This window comes from Ammospiza nelsoni, chromosome 31, assembly GCF_027579445.1.
Source record: "Ammospiza nelsoni isolate bAmmNel1 chromosome 31, bAmmNel1.pri, whole genome shotgun sequence".
Taxonomy (NCBI): Eukaryota; Metazoa; Chordata; class Aves; order Passeriformes; family Passerellidae; genus Ammospiza; species Ammospiza nelsoni.
In genome coordinates, this window is record NC_080663.1 from 1,857,437 (window position 1) to 1,872,695 (window position 15,259).

General features: G+C 58.3%; 2 pseudogenes; one reads left to right on the forward strand and one right to left on the reverse strand.

The window, feature by feature from the left end:
- Positions 1-15,259, reverse strand: part of LOC132085617 (zinc finger protein 850-like) — a 316,878-nt pseudogene that overhangs the window by 81,007 nt on the left and 220,612 nt on the right.
- LOC132085659 (zinc finger protein 501-like) overlaps positions 1-15,259 on the forward strand; it is a 35,716-nt pseudogene that overhangs the window by 9,309 nt on the left and 11,148 nt on the right.

Here is a 15,259-nt window from a genome sequence, read left to right on the forward strand (position 1 = left end):
CACGCGGCCACCAAGCGCTCCAGCAGCCCCAGGGCCTCCTCCACCTCCTGTCCCTTCCTGGTGGCCATCAATGCCTGGCTCTCAGCCACCACAGTCTCTCCCATGGCCATGGTGGCCACCAGCACCTCGTTGGAGGCTGCCACCATCCGGGCCTTGAGCGCAGCCATTGCCGAGGCCCCCTCCTCCCTCTCAAGGGCCTGTGGCAGCTCCACCATCTTTTCCTGAGCCATCCCCAAGGAGGCGGCCGTGTCCTGCCAGTTCCTGGCCTTGAGGGTGGTGGTGGCTACAACAGCGGCCCCAGCTGTAGCCACCTCCCTGCAGGTGGCATGGAGCTCGGTGGCCTCTCTGGCCAGCCAGTCTCAGCTGTCCACAACTCCTGCCAGGCGCTGGTCACAGCTCTTAGAGCAGCACAGGTGGTCTCAGGGGAGGCCCTGAGGGTGGCCAGGGCCCGGCCCAGGGCGGGGACACTGCTGTGGTTCAGGGTCCTACAGAGGCTCTGGGTGAAGTTCTCCAGGTCCTCATGCAGGGAGTCAGGGGACTCGCGCAGGCACTTGGCCATGTATGGCCTGGTCACGGTGGCCACCACCTTGCCCAGGGTGGCCACCCCATCCACCAGTGCCTGCAGCTGTGGAGGGGACACGTGGGGAGGGGACAGGGGAGGTGTCAGGGATCTGGTGGCACTTTCCCTGGAGGGCCCTGCTGTCCCCTCTGCTCCTTTGCGATCCCCTGTCCCCTCCTCCTACCCCTTGTGGCCCCTCTGCAAGGACACGGGGACACAGCAGAGGAGGCACCAGAGACATGGCACTACCACCAGCCCAGTGGCACCAGTTCTGTCCCAGGCAGGTGGCACTTGAGGGGCTCTTGGTGACACAAGGAGCTGGTGGCACTTGAGGAGCTCTTGGTGGCACTCAAGGATCTGATGGCACTTGAGGGCTCTTGGTGACACGATGAACTGGTGGCACTTGAGGAGCTTTTGGTGGCACTCGAGAAGCTGGTGGCACTCAAGTTTCCACAGGTCTCTCCAGTGATGTCACTGCCCCATTAACATCACAGTGGTGACATCACTGTCCCCACAGCAGCCTTGGGATGTCCTCGATGGCTTTTTGGCACTGCTCAGCCACTGCGCAGCTGCCGGGGCCACCGGGGCCACCATGGTCACCATAGGGACTCAAGAGGAGGTTGTGGATGTCCCCAAGTGTCCTCAGCAGGTGATCCTTGGCCAGGTGGGTGCTGGCCCCCCACAGCAAATCAAACTTGACCACTTTGTCCATCAAGGCCTGGAGGACATCAGGGGACGCCTCATTTGTCCCCTTCAGGATGGCCTCGATGTCCCTGAGCTGCCACTCGATGTTCCAGTAGAACAAGGTGGCTCTGTCACATGTGGCCACCAAGCGCTGCAGCAGCCCCAGGGCCACCTCTGCCCAATGTCCCCTCCTGGTATCTGGCACAGCCTCTCCCATGGCCTCATTGGTGGCTGCCACCACCTGGGCACCGTGTGTGGCCATTTCCAAGGTCACCTCCTCCTTATCCAGGGCCACCATCAGCTGCTGGTTCATGACCACCTTCTCATGGAGCTTGGTGGCCTCCCTGGCCAGCCAGTCCCAGCTGTCCACGACCCTGGCCACCAACTCCCGCCAGGCGCTGGCCGCGGTCCTCACATTGGCCCAGGTGGTCCCAGGGGTGGCACAGAATGCAACCAGAGCCCGGCCCAGGGAGGGGACACCACAGTGGCCCAGGGAGGTGACACAGCTCTGGTTCACGATTGCACGGAGGCTCTGGGTGAATCTCCTCAGGTCCTCATGCAGGGAGTTTGGGGACTTGTGTAGGAATTTGCCCCTGTGTGGCCCAGTCAGGGTGGCCACCACCTCACCCAGGGTGGCCACCACGGCTACCAGCACCTGCAGCTGTGGAGGGGACAGGACAGGTGACAGGGACCTGGTGGCACTTGCAGCGTCCTGCAGTGGCCCCTGTGCCCCCGAGGGGTCCCCTTTGCCCCTCCATCCCCTTGTCAGCGTCTTGTCCCTACTGCCACCCTCCACCAGCCCCCCTCTCCCCCCAGTATAGTCTCTGTCCCCCACCGCTCCCCCATGTTGCACCTCTTGTGGTTCCATGCTCATTGCTGACACCTTGGGGACACTTTGGGGAGACTCCGGGGGTCGAAGGAGCCTTGGGATGTCCTCGAGGGCTCTTTGGCACCGCTCAGCCACTTCACAGGCACTGAGGCTGACAGGACCATCAGCAAAACAGAAGTTGATGACGTCCTGAAGTGTCCCCCGCAGGTGATCCTTGACCAGGCGGTGGTTGGACTCCCACAGCCGCTCAGCCACGGCCACCTTGGCCACCAAGTCCTTGGGGACATCGGGGGATGCCTCATTTGTCCCTTTCAGGGCAGCCTTGGTATCCCAGAGTAGGTGCTGCAGCTCCCAGGGGAACACGGTGGCTTCGTCACACACGGCCACCAAGCGCTCCAGCAGCCCCAGGGCCGCCTCCAGCTGCTGTCTTACCATGGTGGCCCTTGTTGCCTCGCTGGCAGCAACTCTGGCCTCCCTCCTCACCTCGGCCTCCTCCTCCCCACCCAGCGCCTGACCCACCTCCACCATGTTTTCCTGAGGTGTCCCATAACAGGCAGCCTCGTCCTGCAGCTCCCTGGCCCAGGTGGTGGCAGAGGCCGCCCTGTCAGCTGCCACAGTGACCACCTCCCTGCAGGTGTTGTGGAGCTTGATGGCTGCCCTGGCCAGCTGGGCCCACCTGTCCACAAGCACAGACACTGACCGGTAGGACTCAATGGCTGCCATTGTCACACAGTCCCAGGTGGTCCCTGGGGTGCTCTTGTAGGTGGCCAGGGCTTGGCTCAGGGCGGTGACAGGGTCACCATCATTGGAAGTGACATTGCAGTGCCACCAGGTGCCCTCAATGCAGTACAGGGTGGTCCAGAGATCCCTGGTGAAATCCTCCAGGTCCCAGTACAGGCTCGCTGCAGACCCGAGCAGCAGCATCTCGTCCAGCGAGGGCATGTTGGCCAGCAGCTCACCCAGGATGGCTACCACGGTGACCTGTGGCTGCAGCAGGGCTGGGGACAGCTGGGGAGGGGACAGGGAAGTTGTCAGAGACCTGGTGGCACTTACGGCTCCTGGGGTGGCCTCCTGCCCCGAGGGGTCATTTTGCCCCTCCCTGGAGGGCTCTGCTGCCCGTCTGTCCCGCCCTTGTTCCCGCTGCCACCCCTGCCACTTCCCTCGTAGCCTCTGCCACCCTTCTGCCCCCACTGCTGTCCCCTCTGCCACCCCCTCGCCAGCCCCCGTATCCTCTCCCCTCCCTCACTGCCCTCTTTCATCACCCCACGTTTCCCCTCCTCTCCCCCTCCCGTCGCACCTCTTGGGGCTCCATGCTCACTGGGGACACCTTGGGGACGCTCCGCTGGCGAAGGAGCCCCGGCACCAACTCCAGTCCCGGCCCAGAACAGGCCCCGGGGTCGGCGCCGGGAAAAGGCGGAGCCCCCTCAGGAGGGGCCGGAAAGGGGCGGGGCGATGTGACGTTACCGGCCCTCGCGCCGCCGCAGTACCGCCCCTGTCCATGGAAAGCTCCAGGACATGGGCGCTTTGGTTGAACCTCAGGGGATTTAGGCTCAGCAGAACGGGATTTAGGCTCCATCCCCAGGGGATTTAGGCTCCATCCCGCCATTTCCAGGCGGATTCCGCTGTTCCCGGCTCCATTTATGAAGGAACGCGGAGCGCTCTGAGGAGCCCACAGAGTTGCCCTCAACAAACAGGGCCGCGCTGCTTCTCTCGCGAGAGAGACCTCTGGCGAGAAGCGCCAAATGCGGCGCAGACCAATCAGAAGCCGCGCCTTGCAGAAGTATTGGCGGAAGTTCCCCTAGTGGCGGCCGCTTCCGGTAGAAACGCGGTGCATTGTGGGCATTGTGGTCCCCGTGGGGCCAAGCGGCGGCGGAGCGGGGCTGAGGCCGCGGGGGGGGGGGGAGGGGGCGGGGCGGGAATCTGGGGGCGCCGAGGGAGCCCCGGGACCCCCCCCGGCAGCGCGGGATGGGCGACAGCGACCGCGGTCAGCACCGGGAGCGCGGGAGCTGGGGGGGGAGGGGGGGGGGCGATGAGGAGGGCTCGGGGGAGGTCCCAGGGGGGTTGGGGTGATCCTGAGGGAGAATTAGGGTCCTGAGGGGGACTGGGTTTCTGAGGGGTTGTGAGGGGATCTGGGGGGGATTTTTGGGAGTCCTGAGGGGGAATGGGAGGAGGGTTGAGAGGGGATGTAGGTGGGTTTGGGATCCTGAGGGGATTTGGGGGGTTTTGGAGGGTTCTGAGGGGAAATGGGGGTTCTTGAGTGGGTGTGAGGGGTCGTGAGGGGATGTGAGGGATCCTGAGGAGTTTTAGGGGGAACTGGGGGTCCTGAGGGAGATTGTAGGGTCCTGACAGAGAATTGGGGTCATAAGGGGATCTGGGGTGGGGTTTGGGGGCTCCTTGACTGGATTTGTGAGTTCATTACTGACTTTGGGGGGGGGTTCTGGGCTGATTTTGGGGGAGTTTGGGGTGTCCTGACTGGATTTGAGGCAATTTGCGGGGTATTTGGGGTCATTTTGGGGTCCCTGACTGCATTTGGGGTAATTTGGGGGTTTGGGGATCCTTGACTGGATTTTGAGATATTCTCGGGTAATTTTGAGGTCCTTGACTGGATTCAGGGGGGATTTGGGGTAATTTTGGGGTTCCTGTTGGGATTTTAGGGTATTTTCGTGTAATTTTGGGGTAATTTTAGCTCACTGACCAAATTTTAGGGTCATTTTGGGGTCCCTGCCCTGATTTTGGAGGATTTTGGGACTCCTGGCTGGATTTTGGGGTATTTTTGTGTCATTTTGGGATCTCTGAGTGGAATTTGAGCTTTTTGAGGTATTTTTGTGATATTTTTGGGGTAATTTCATGGTCCCTGACTGGAATTTGGGGGATTTGGGGATAATTTTGGGGTCCCTGACTGGAGTTTTGGGGTATTTGGGGTAATTTCACAGTCCCTGACCAGAGTTTGGGGAATTTGGGGTGATTTTGGGGTCCCTGCTGTTGTGGGGTGTTTCAGCTGGGCTGATCGTGCCCAGGGAGGGCACAGCTGCTGGCACCGGGCAGGGGAACAAACGAGAAGGGTCCTGGTTCCAGAAAGCTCCAGAATCCGTTCCTGACCCCCGGGCAGGAGGGGCAGGATGGGGATGAAGGACCAGGCAAAGGCAGGGCAGGGGGTTTTTATAGGGGATGCTGGGGGGAGTTGGGGTTCGGGGCGAGGGAGGAGTTCTCAGCAACCCAAGGAGGGTGAGACCAAATTCCTGTCCCTTAGGAACAGGGGCACTCCACAACTCCCCTGTTTTTAAACTGATCAATGCATGGTGAATAACTTAAAATAAGGGGATTCTGGGGAACATGACTTTGTCATGGTTTGATGCTGGCATAATGCCAGTGCCCCCATGAAAATATATTCTCCCCAGTGTCTGCTGTGGGATGGGACCAGAAATGCAGCAAAGAGGCTCCAGCTTAGAAATGAATAAAAAAAAACTTTATTAACCTACAACTGTATGTAAAAAGGAACACACACAAAACTGTCGTGGTTTGACCGGAAATGGGACATCTGGGATATGTTGTTTTGCTGTGGTCACCAATGGGTGTTTGGATTTTAAGATGAGCACCTGGTTTGACCAGTGGGGCATTGGATCCGCCTATGAGACCACAAACCCAAGGAGTTAAAAGCAGGGCTCTTGTCCTTCAGAGCCCTCTTTGGATTTCCGGCGGGAAGGAGTTGGGTCTCTCCCCCGGCCCAGTTGCTGCTGGGCTGGGGGAGGGGAAAGCCACGTGGCCCATCTACGGTAGGCCCGGATTCGGTGGAAGGGTGGGGGGAGCATCGAGCGACCTGTTTACCCCCCTCCCTTCCTTTTTGGAGACGGAGAGAATGAAGCCTGTGCTTGAACTGTTACCTTGAAACTTGATATCATGTGCCAGCAGCACGGCTGGGAGGAGAAGGGGGGGCAGCGAGCAGCCCAGCGGCCTGAGAGAGCCTTTAACCCTTGTGGATAGTGAGAGCTTCACGGAACATTACCTTTCCTAGGAAAAGGATAAGAGTGGAGGATGAAGGAAGAAATAGGCCAGTAAGGGGGTCTGGCAAAGAGAAAGAGAAATGTTGAAGGAATGGGGGAAGATGGAGTGGCAATTTTGCTGGACTCTTTTGTTGTAGATCCATGGACTGTCTCCTGGTGATACAGAGGCTGCATTGCAGGGGGAAGCGGGGGCTCGGAGCCAGGAGAGTTCGGTGTTGAGACCCCTCGGCCCCAGGGGATGTAGAAGAAATGGGGGGGACAAAGGTCTCAGAGATGAGAGTGTGCTCTGCTTGGAACGAGATGAGGCATCCTTAAAAAGGTCCACCCTGAAAGCAGGCCTCAGTGTCATCCCATGCCTGGTGGTGAGAGCACCTTGGCATGGAAAGGAGATGTCACGAGATAGCAGGACTCTGGGCGGTGCTAATTGTGACAAGAAGTCCGTGGAACAAGGAAGGACTCCGTCTACTCTTCATGAGCTGAAGATTTGATTTTCTAAAGGGTGGTGCCAGACCGAGTGTGGATAATTTTGGGAAATGTAAATGTACTGGGGATCTGGAGGAGGAGGGGGAAGTGTTTCTGTGTAGTTTTCATTTTCCTTGTGTTTTTTTTCCTTTGTGGTTTAGTTTTTTGTAGTTTAGTTAATAAAGTTTTTTTTTTCTTTTTTCCCTAACCAGGAGCCTGCTTTGCTTATTTCCGGGTACCACCTCACAGCAGATGCCAGGGAGAGGGAATTTTCATGGGGGCACTGGCATTGTGCCAGTGTCAAACCATGACAAAAACTCAGAATGAAAATCTTCCAAAACATTCCTCCTCCTCCTACCAATTTCCACCACAGCACAATGAGATAAAACACTGGATTCTCAATCCAGTTGCCACCCCTCAGATAATCAACTCTCAGTTCATCAAGGAGAGAGGAGTCCCTCTTGTGCCACAGGCTTCCCCAGGAAACACAGTTGAAACCTCTTGTGTTTCGGTGTCACACGTGGCACCGCCCGGAGATCATTTGCCATCCTGACATCTTCCTTTCATGCCCAGTGCTCTGACCACTGCACATGGACCAGAGCTGCTTCTGGGGTTCCCCTTTTAAGGATGCTTTGCCCAGTTCCAAAAAGGGCAACAATCTCTCACTTTCGGGACTGTCCCTCCCAAATTCACCCCCTGAAGCCGAGGGGTCTCAAAAACAAAGATCTTCTTCCTCACTGAAGGCAGAGGGCACCACCACCCTCCTCATCCATCTCTGTTCATGCCACTCCTTCACATCACATCACTGCACTCTCTTGGCTCCGAGCCATTGCCTCCCCCTAAATGCAGTCTCTGTGTCACAGGAAAAATGGTTCTGTCCATGGCTATGCAAGAAAAGTCCAGCCAAAGGCCACTCCATCATCTCCTCCCGCCTAGGATTCTTCTCAGCTTCTCTTGTGGTCCATCTCCTCTTATCTCATCCCTATCTCTCTTCTCATTCCGCTCCAGGAGGATCAGCATTTTTAAGGTTTCCATCATCCAAGAAAAACGTTAAAATCTCGGGCTCTGCCTCCCCAGAACTCCCACGCTGGCCCTGCCGGGCACCTTCTCTCTGCACCCCTTCTCCTTCTGGCTGTGCTGCCAGCACAAGATAGCAAATTTCAAGGTGGCACAGACACAGACACCGGCTCTCCCTCTCTCTCTGTGGCCGCTGCCCGATGCCTCTCAGCGCTCCTCCACCCTTCCATCCTGCAGGGGCCTTCACCTCCCTTCTCTGTCCAAGGCCCGGCTCTCCTCACCCGGCCGCTTGGCTTCCCCTCCCGCACCCAGCTCGCAGCCGGGCAGGGCAGCTCTGAACCTTTCACCCACCTGAACCAAGAGAGCTTCCCCTGGGAGTTCTCGGCTTTTAACCCCCTGTGTGCTCAGAGGTAAATCCATGTCCTCAGGGGCCACACCAGGTGCCAATATTCAAATCTGAGCAGTGATTGGTTTGACCACAGCATTCCAAAAATCTCACTTCCTTTTCAAACCAAGACAGCGGGACGAAGGGATCCGAACAGAAAATCCTGAATCAGCTCAGTAACCCAAAAAATGGGGTTAAATGTGAAATGAGCGGCTCTGATTGGCTGGTCCAGCACAGCCCGCGCCTCTCCATCCCCGCCCCACCTGCCCAGCGCCCCAAGGTTCCCCCTGCCCAAAAAACCCCCAGCCCGGGGCTGCAGCGTCCCGGAAAGGCCTCAGCCAATGGCAGCGCAGGCCTCATCGGTTGCCGGGCAGAGCCCGTGGCCGATCGCTGCCCAGAAGCGGCGGCAGCCAATGAGAGCGCGCGGCGCTGCCGAGCCCGCCCTGCTCCGGACTGGCGCTCCCAGCGCAGCGCGGCTGCTTTGGGGCTGCTGCTCCCTGCCCGGCCCCGGCCATGGGGCGAGGGGCGGCAGCTGGGGCCCTGCTGGTGGCACTGGTGGTGCTGGGAGCCCCCCCGGCTGCGGGCGCGGAGCTCTCGGGTGAGCGGGGGGCGGGAGGCGCTGGGACAGGGGGGGAGAAGGGGGAAAAGGGGGCGAAGGGAGGAGCCCGGAATGGAGGGCGAGGAGGAGGGGACCCCCCAAAAGGGAGAGCGGGAGGGGCTGAGGGGTGGTGGGAGGGGAGGGAGGGGTGGGAGAGGGTGGGTAAGGGGGGAAAATGGGAGGGGGGACCACAAAACTGAGCCCGAGGGGGTTGGAAATTGGGGGATTTGTGGGAAAATGGGGAAATGGGACCCCAAAAGTGATTTGGGAGCGGCCGAAGGTGGGAGGGGAGCGGATGTGAAAGAGGAAATGGGAGAAGGGCGGCAAAGAGGAAGCGGCAGCGCGGGCAGGAGGGTCCCATGCCGGCCGTGGGGCACAGGGGGTGCGGAGTGGGGATCCAGGGTGGCCCCCGGAGCGCTGGGGGCGTGCTGGGGGGAGAAGCCCGGATCTGTGTTCTGCACTCACAGGAGTGTTCCAGGAGATGAGAACGAGAGAGTGTCACTTCATTATTGGTACGGAGAAGGTGAGGTTCGTTAGGAGGTACATCTACAACCGGAAGCAGTACATGATGTTCGACAGCGACGTGGGGGTGTTCGTGGGAGACACCCCCTATGGGGAGACACAGGCTCAGTGCCTCAACGGAATCCCGGAAATACTGGAGGATAATCGGGCTGCGCTTGACACGTTCTGCCGGGCCGGCTACGAGCTTGCTGCCCCGTTCCTCATGGGGCACCGAGGTGAGTGCGGGGCAGAGCGTGTCCCCTCGGGCCCTGCCCTGCCAATGACCCTGGAGCCCCTCAAAACGTCTCTGAGAATCAGCCCAGGGCCCTCAGCCCGCATTCGGAACAACCCCGGGGCCTCCTGTCCCACCCAGTGACCCCCGTGGCTCTCCCAGTCCGTCCCAGTCCATCCCTGTGCCTGCCCGGCGTGTCCATCCCGTGTAGGTTGTCCGTGTAGCCGGCTCCTTTCAGCCAATGAGAGTGCGTCTCTCTGGTGACTCATCGGTTGCCATGCAGAGTCCCTGGCGCTCAAATCCCGAGGGCCCGCGCTGGACTCGGCCTCCCAGTGCCGCGCACTTCATTCCCAGTTAATTCCAGGGCCACCAAAATCCCTCCGAGTGCCATCCTAGTCGCTCTCAGTACTTCCAAAGTCCCTCCCTCCTCTTAGCCTATTCCCAATCCATTCCAAATTAGTTCCCAGTTCATTCTTCGTTCAAGCCCGGATGTCCAACATCCGTCCCAGCGCGCCCCACCCTGTCCCATCTCTCTCAGTGCCACCCCAATCGCTCCCAGTCCCTCCCTAGCCCATTCCAGTCCCTTTCCAGCCAAACCCAGCCCTCTCCTCTCTCTCTCCAAGTGCCCCCCAACGTGTCCATCTCACTGGTGGCCCCCTCGAGCTCCCAGCCCGGCCCCGGCCGCCTGCTCTGCTCCGTGATGGATTTCTACCCTGCTGCCATCCAGGTGAGGTGGTTCCAGGGCCAGCAAGAGCTCTCGGAGCACGTGGTGGCCACCGACGTGGTCCCCAACGGGGACTGGACCTACCAGCTGCTGGTGCTGCTGGAAACGCCGCCCCGGCGCGGGCTCAGCTACAGCTGCCAGGTGGAGCACGTCAGCCTGGAGCAGCCCCTGAGGCGGCACTGGGGTACGGGGGAGCCCCTGGGGGTGCTGGCAGAGCCGCTGGGCTGTGCTGGGAGCCACTGGGAGGGAGCTGGAGAGAGCCGGGCTGGAAGTGGGAGAGGGGCTGGGGGCTGGGCAAGGGCTGGGAAGGGGTTTGGGGGATGCTGGGGAGGGTGGGATGGGCTTGAGGGGGTGCTGGTGGGCACTGGGAGGGAGTTTGGGGGTGCTGGGTGTGCCTGGGAGGGAGTTTGGGGGTGCTGGGTGTAAATGGAGGGAGTTTGAGTGAGCCTGGATGGGCTGGAAGGAGATCGCGAATGGCAAAGCAGGGGTTGGGTTGAGGTTGGTTGTGCGGGGAAGAGATTGGGAGGGGTCTTGGTGCGTCCTGGAGGGGCTGGGAAGGGACTGGGGGGAGGTTTCAGGGGGTCCTGACTGGGCTGGGGGCCACAGGGAGGGCGCTGGGAAGAGCTCGGGGTGTCGGTGGGAGGTTTTGGGGGTGCTGAGCCCTGCGGACCCCCCAGAGATGCCGCCGGACGCCGCCCGCAGCAAGATGCTGACGGGCATCGGGGGCTTCGTCTTGGGCTTCGTCTTCCTGGCGCTGGGGCTCGGCTTCTCCCTGCGCAAGAAGGTCAGGGCGGGTGCCGGGGGTGGCGTCCCCGCCATGGCGGAGCCCCGTGTGCGCTCCCGCCAGGGCCCCAGCCCGGTGTCACCCCTTTTTCTCTGCCCACAGAGCTCCTGAGCCGGCGGCGGCCGCAGCCCCTCCCCGTGGGCTCGGGCCCGGCCGGGACCCCCCACTCCGTCCCCACTCCGCTGATTTTGGGGGGTCCCGTGTCCCCCGCAGCCCCGCTGGCGCTCTGCCCCCGCCCAGTGCCTACTCCCAGTGCTCCCAGTAAAGCTTCCCAGTTGGGCCCGGGGCCGTTTATTGGGGGGCGATGGAAAGGGGTTTCGGGGGGGCAATGGGACGGATTTGGGCAAAGGGAGGGGGACAAATGGTGGGGGCTGGGCTCGGGGGGAGGGGTCGCTGCCCGCGGATCCCGCAGTGCCCGGTGCGGGACGAGCTCTGTGCGCCGCTCCATCTCCATCCCCCGTGGGAGGATCCGCGCTGGATAATCCCGGGTGACCCCCAGGGTCGGAGCCCCCCGTGTTGGGAACACACCTGGCTGCGGGTTCCACATCTTCCTGGCTCCCCCCGGACACCTCGATGAAGGCTGGGGGATCCCCGCTACTTTTCTTGTTTCTGCTCCTCTCCTCATCTCCCCCTTCTCTTCCCCCGGCTCAATCGCTCCCCCCCCTCCCCGCTCCTCCTCCTGCCTCCTTCCCCTCTTCTCTCTCACATCCCCCATACCTTCCTCCATGGTTTCTTGAAGGGTCCAGTTCCATCCTTCCTTTCCTTGGCTACAGCCCTGAGGGCATTTCCAGCTGACTTCACTACTGCACTCTCAGACTGAGAGTGGGGAATCTTGGTGCTTGGTTTCCTCATTCCAGCTGCCTTTGACAGGGTTTGTTTCTATCCTCAGCTGATTTTGGCCTCTGCGCTCAGCTCAGCCCTGAGCAGGACCAGCGCAGCTCCATGGTGGGCACTGCTCACTGGATGGCCCCAGAAGTTGTGACCAGATCTCCTTATGGCCCCAAGGTGGACATCTGGGCCTTTGGCATTGTGACCATCGGGATGGTGGAAGGAGAACCTTCTTACTTCAGGGAAACGGCGGCCATGGTAAGAGGCAAATTCTGCAGTGGCTGCAGAGGCCTGTGAGCACAGGGGGACCCTGCACTGGGAGCAGCAGCTGGAGGTTTCTGCACATGGGAAGGGAATTCCCAGAGGACTCCAGCCCCAACACAGAAGAATATTCTTCAGTCTCCAGCAACAATTTGCTTTGGGATTTATGTTGTTGCAGCTCATCTGGCTGTGAGGATGACCTGAAAATGTGAAGCAAGTGCATCAGGTCTAATGTGACATTGGAAGAAAACCCCACATCAACCCCACATCCCGCCCCCAAACCCAACAAGATTTCTGCAGCAGTTTCTAAAAGAGTTTTGTGAGATGATTTCCCCCCTGATTCTTCTCACTGGGAAACTTGTTAAAAAAATGAAGATGATTGTTTAACATCCCCAAAGTCTAAAGTATTTCTTTCCTATTCCAAGCTACTTTCTCTGTGTCACCAAGCCTGAGCTTTCAGCATCACAAACCTCCTGGTGCTTGCCTGGCAGTTTCTGGGATGGGGCATCAGGAATGCATTTACTTGAGTGTCAGTGGCACTGCAGAGATGCACTTGATGTAAGAATCCTCTGAAATAACACAGGCAGACCACACTGACTCTGGAAAATGGCCTGTAAAGCTGGTGTCCCCATTTGGAGAAGCAAAATGGGCTATTTCTGATGGAGGTTCCTACTGACAGAGTCAGCCAATGAAACTGGCTCTCAAGGCGAGATCATTTGGATGTTGCAGTGGCTGTGGCAGCCCCAGGGTTTGGGTTTTTTGGCTGGCATAGCAAAATGAGCTCTGAGCAGCATCTGTGGCAGGGAGGAAAGTGCCCCTGGAGCTGGGGCTGAGGCCCCGGGGTGGATGTGAGCCCGTGTGGGTGTGAAGGGAGCTGGCAGAGCGCTGAGTTTGCTTTCCCTGCAGGCTCGTGCTCTGATCCGGCAGAACGGGACCCCGCAGCTGCAGGAGCCCCGGCGCCTGTCGGCTCTGCTGCGGGACTGCCTCGAGTGCAGCGTGGAGCCGGACGAGGAGCGGCGCTGGGCTGTCCAGGAGCTGCTGCAGCTGAGGGCCAGGGGCTGCAGGGGAAGCAGCAGCGCCAGGGAGGAGATGAAGCACTTGAGGACAGCTTTCAGTTATAGTAGTCAGGACAACTAGTTAGTTATGGTAGTTAGCACTGGTAGTTCGTTATGGTAGTTAGCACTGTAGTTGGTTATGGTAATTAGGACAGTCTTTTTGTTATGGCAGTTGTTTGAATAAAAACTCTCTTAACCCTTAACTGCCTTGCCGTGTCCCTTCCTCCTCCCGCTGTGCCTCAGCTCCCGGAGCAATGTGAGGGGAGAGCGGGCCCAGCCTGGCCCAGAGCTGAGCCCCAGCAGAGCCCTGGCAGAGCCCAGAGCAGCCTCGGCCCCTGCAGAGTCAGCCTGGAAGGAGGCGCTTGGAGCCTTCTCGGCTGCACCCGGCTCTTGGTTACAAACTGGGTGTGCTGGAAAATGCCACCGGCTCTGCACGAGGGCAGAAGGGGCCCGGGGAAGGCCCAAGTGCTCCATGCAAGGGAAAAACCTGCCCTGGGATTGTTATAAATAACTGGGTAGCGTTGCTTTTGCTATTATGTATTGACTTCTGCAATCTATTCTTAATCACACTGATTTCGATAGAGTGCAGTTTGTAATCACTTCTAACTGCTTTTGCTATAGTATAATTTGCCAGCTTTTTGTGGCCAATGGCCTGGCCCCTGTGTAGCTCATATCCTCAGAACATCATTTATGGATGATATTTTAGTTTGTGGACAGCATGAAAAACATAAATTATAGTTTTGGATATGTTGCAAAATATTAAAGTGGATGTCATGTGTTGTGCATTAGAATGTTAACTTTTGCAGAAGTAGCTGTAGTTGTGAAACAATAAGTAATGCTTTTATTTTTATTTTTATAAATAACTGACAATAACACTTCAGAAATATTTGTGAAATAGCTAATGTTCATTTCAAGTACTTGTGGAAATAGCTAAAACCGTCTGCATGGTCAGATAACATTTAAGGAAGGGATGTGATGAGGACCCCTGCCACTGACCCTTTCACTGCCAATAACTGTCACCTGCTGAAACCACAGAACAGGAGCCCTTGTGAGGGAGTGACACACAACCCTCAGAACAGCAATCCACGATTCCTGCACGTGCTCTAAAACAGTGAGTTGGGGGTCAAACCAACCTAAAGAATTCCTGGAGCATGTAAACGAGTTCAGAGAAATGTTTGAATGTGTATAACCATTATGAATATCTATTTGAACAATACACTGGAGAAACTAGACAAGAAGAGTTGCTGTGGTTAACCGGTGTGCCTGTGGCCACCGCCAAGCACCCAGTGCTGTTACTGATTTGTCCCTTATTATTCCTTATTAAACTTTCAAAAATTCTAAAGAGTGAGGCTCCTTTCTCACAAAACCCAAGGTGCTCACCCCTTGTTCTTCCCCCAAAGCCAGGATTTGTCAATCCTAACCTTTGTCTGGATGGAGGACAAGGAGGCTGCGAGGAAAAGGAAGATGCACTGGTGTGGAGGCCCATGGGAGTCTCAATCTCCCATCCATGGGGGACTGGTCCTGAAGAAGAAGAATAGATTTCAAGGTTATGGTGAGAAGCTTGCTTCTCCTATAGATCTTTGCAGGCATATGCTGATTTATGGAAAGTTATGTTACCCCATTGGCCCATTGGCCTAATTACCCTAGTTAAACCCATGTTACCCATCTTTGGTTAGTCCCTAGAATGTTCTCCCTCTCTGTCCCTCCATTGGCCCTAATTTACTGCATTCCTCTGCCCCTGTTTCCCTATTATCTGACCCGACCCTTAACTCCTCCTTTGCCCCATTTTCCCCCATATCCATTGGACCCTGACCCTCAGCTCCACCCTCACTACCCCATATAAAAGCCCCCTGTGCCCTCAGCTTGCAGCCTGTCTTTGTCCCTGGGCCCTGTTCACCTCTGTGCCCTGTTCCTGTACCAATAAACCCAGTTTGCTGCAGATCCTACCCAGACCCATCCTGCCGATTTTGTCAGCTTTATAAAGCAGCCGTGAGCTTCGGGCTCCGGAGTGCCGGACGCTCCAAGGGCCTCGGCAGCGCCAGGACGCTCCAGGCTGGGACAGCCAGGCAGGGCAGGAGGAATCACTGCCCCTTTCCCCTCTCTGCTGCTCCATCTCCCAGCCCAGCATCGCTGCAGGACAGCCTCACTGCCAACGCCATCCTGCCAGGGATGGACTGGGGGGATCTCCTTCCCCTTCCCTCTGCCATGGAGGCAAATCCCATCTTCTTCTTGTCTGCCCTCCTTCCCCTTCTCATTCTGTCCTTCATCCATCCATGTTCCTTTCCCATCTTCACCGGGGAGGACAAGGCCCAGAGATCCCACACAAGGAGGGGCTGCAA